The following is a 3,722-nucleotide window of genomic DNA, read 5'->3' on the forward strand; positions in this document are numbered from 1 at the left end:
AAGTGCTGTGATTACAGGCATGAGCTGCCACACTGGACCTGTGTTTAAATTTTGAAACAGTGAAATAGACAGCAAACTGCAAGAAGTAACATTTTGTCTGGTTAGTGCATATTTTAGTTCATACATTAAATATACCACCACATTTAAATAATATATTAAAATTGAATTTTTTTCTTTTAAAATATTTTTATTTATTTAATACACTGCAGTATCACTGTTCATAACTGCAACACACTAATATATAGGCATATTTTTTCTGTTTTTTTAAAAAGTTAATATAATTTAAAAGTCTCAACTTCTTTCCTAAAAAAGGATTTTTAGTGATATTTATTTTATTTATTATTGTCATGATTAAATATATAAGGTTTAATAAAATAAAAATTTCACTCGTTTATTTTTTTTTCTGTTTACACTGATTTTTATTAAACAAATAAGGCTGGTAGTGGAACATATTTTTATTTAATGCGTAAACGTAGAAGTCTCTTTATCAGAGAAACTCTATATATTGATGAATACGGTTGATGGTCACATCTATGGGTTAATTCTTTAAAAATCAGAACCAATAATTAGGATAGATTTGATGCTCTCTTTATTACATTGTGAACTGTCTTGTGTAGTCATTCTATTGTTGGAATGACAGCTTGTACAAATTTCAAGAAAATAAGAAGATACATATGAACTCCAAGTTCTCCCCCTCCATCTGCAACAGTCTCAACTATTTTCTTCATCACCTCAGCATGCCCGCATGGGTGAACTGAACACATGGGAGGTGGTGGTAGATGAGAGGGATTTTCAATGGTCACTGTTTTCTTCACATGATCTTGACTGATGTCTTCATACATGTGCTCAACTGTTAAAGGCTGCAGTTGCTCATCATAGCCAAACAACCATAATCGTGGAGTCTGGTAATATTTATCATAAGTGATGTAAAGGTCATAAATTCTGGTTTGCAAAATAGCATCTTCATCGCCAGCATCAGTTTTGGCTTTACAAGCTTCTACTATTTTCCTTGTATCTAGGGTAGCCTCATCTGCTTCCAACAATCCACTCTCTTCATATTCTTCCATATCTGCAGCTTCTCCTTCATCTTCCTTTTCTTCCTCTTCACATAGTGCTGAGCAATCTTGAAGTTTTACACTGTCCTTGTTTTCCAGTGTGATCTCCTTAACTGCTTCCGTTATTCCTGTAATGCTTGTGTTATGATGTGTATCTACCCATCCGCCATCATCATCCTCTTCTTCAATGATAGCTTCCAGTTCATCTGAATATTCCATCTGTTTGCACGGCTTATAGCACAGCACATTTTTGGTTACCAAAAATTGTTTGCCTGTGGGTAGGTATCCCTTCACTTTCAATTCTTCCCCTGTAGCCCATTGCCATGTTGGACAGTGGTGGACTATGTGATTTCCAGCTGCCACAAACTCTTCTGGGGTGATTACACCTGTTTCCTTAAACTGATTCCTTGAGGACCGGGGTCAGGTACTCAGCCACTTCCAGTGACTTTCCCTTCACCTTGTTAATCACATTCTGCATCCTGGCGTCCCGTGATGGGATGGAAAGGGCAGCCGGGTCAGGGGCCGGGGAGAGAGAAAACGTCCCCGCTGCCGCCGACTCACATCAGCACCTGGCCGGCGGCACTCGTTCACTCATGTTTCTTTTCTGGCCGTTAACAGTATTCGTTTCATTTCTTTTTTTTTTTTTTGGCAGAGTCTCACTCTTGCCCAGGCTGCAGTGGCACAATCTCGGCTCACAGCAACTTCCGCCTCCTGGGTTCAAACGATTCTCCTGTCTCAGCCTCCCAAGTAGGTGGGGTTACAGGTGCTCACCACAACGTCCTGCTATCATTTCATTATTCTCTTTTTTTTTTCTGGGAGACGGAGTCTTGCTCTGCCGCCCAGGCTGGAGTGCAAGTGGCATGATCTCAGCTGACTGCAACCTCCGCCTCCCAGGTTCAAGCAATTCTCCTGCCTCAGCCTTCCAAGTAGCTGGGACTACAGGCACATGCCGCCACACTCGTCTAATTTTTTTGTATTTTAGTAGAGACGGGGTTCACCATGTTGCCCAGGCTGGTCTCAAATTTCTGAGCTCAGGCAATCCGCCCGCCTCCGCCTCCCAAAGTGTTGGGATTACAGGCGTGAGCCACCGTGCCCGGCCAAAAATAAATTGTATAAAGAAGGAGACTAATGTATACATTAGTCAATTTTATTATTATCATTATTTTGAGATGGGGTATCGCTCTGTCACCCAGGCTGGAGTGCAGGGGCAAGACCTCGGCTCACTCACTGCAACCGCTGCCTTCCGGAATCAAGTAATTCTCTTGCCTCAGCCTCCAGAGTAGCTGGGACTACCGGCGCGTGCCACCACACCTGGCTTTCTTTTTTTTCGAGACGGAGTCTCACTCTGTCGCCCGGGCTGGAGTGCAGTGGGACGATCTCTGCTCACTGCAAACTCCGCCTCCTGGGTTCAAGCGATTCGGCTGCCTCAGCCTCCCAAGTAGCTGGGATTACAGGGATGTGCCACTATGTCATGCTAATTTTTGTATTTTTAGTAGAGACGGTTTCACCGTGTTGGCCAGGCTGGTCTGGAAGTCCTGACCTCAGGTGATCCGCCCACCTCGGCCTCCCAAAGTGTTGGGATTACAAGCTTGAGCCACCGCGCCCAGCCTACTTTTTCCTTTTTTAAATTGAGCAGTTAATTTCCTTTCTATTTACCCATTATCTGTTTGGGGAGGAGTTTATTTACTTAGTCTAGAGGAGAGAGAAATGAAACCCTTTAATTTTGCTTTTGGGTGGAGACTTATTAAGGAAGGTGCAGGAAAGAGCAGTGTAGAATTACGGGACACAAGGACATATTGTTACTTCCTATAAAATTGGCAGCTTTTATATTGCTTTAATTTGCACTGTTTTCTTCTCACCCTCTCAAATTATGCAACTGCATGTTGATTTACATGACAAATGTGTAACTGAAAAGACTATTTGTACCAGAAGAGAGTCTATTTAATGAAAAGTATTGGTGAATCCTTTTAATTAAAGAATCACTTTTTGTTCTATAAAATCATGTTTTCAGGTAGCAGATTTGCTTAAAGAGAGGCACATCTGTAGGCTGAATAATGGATTTTACGCTTTTTGAATTCTAGCCTGAATTTCACTCATGTTTTGGTCCAGAAAAGGCAGTTTAACAGGATCAGTAGCATCAATAACCTTACCCAATATAAAATTGTAAGTTATCCATTGTATACTGTTGAAAATACTAAAAGTCAAATTTGGGCCCCCATAATTTAGGTGAAGATAAATCATATAAAGTTTAGCAATAAATGAGGAGAGCATTTCAAAATAAGATATCTAAGAAAGAGGCTAAAGGGATGGGGAGAAGGAGAAGGGGATTTTGTAGTTTAGAGAAGAACAAACTATAAGGAAGATTTTCATTAACTTTTTTTTTTTTCTGAGACAGAGGCTCACTCTGTTGCCCTGACTAGAGTGCAGTGGTGCGATCTTGGCTCACTGCAACCTCTGCCTCCCAGATTCAAGCTATTCTCATGCCTCAGCCTCCCAAGTAGCTGGGATTACAGGCTTGCATCACAACACCTGGCTAATTTTTATATTTTTAGTAGAGATGGGGTTTCACCATGTTGGCCAGGCTGTCTCGAACTCCCGGCCTCAAGTGATCTGCCCGCCTCGGCCTCCCAAAGTGCTGGGATTACAGACGTGAGCCACGGCACCCGG

At 41.8% G+C, this 3,722-nt stretch overlaps 1 pseudogene; it reads right to left on the reverse strand.

Annotated features, from left to right (window-relative positions):
- Positions 1 to 537: 537 nt before the first annotated feature.
- LOC116809491 (ubiquitin-like-conjugating enzyme ATG3) lies at positions 538 to 1,533 on the reverse strand (annotated as a pseudogene).
- Between the last annotated feature and the right edge of the window lie 2,189 nt (positions 1,534 to 3,722).

This window comes from Hylobates moloch, unplaced genomic scaffold (assembly GCF_009828535.3).
Source record: "Hylobates moloch isolate HMO894 unplaced genomic scaffold, HMol_V3 SCAFFOLD_1, whole genome shotgun sequence".
Taxonomy (NCBI): Eukaryota; Metazoa; Chordata; class Mammalia; order Primates; family Hylobatidae; genus Hylobates; species Hylobates moloch.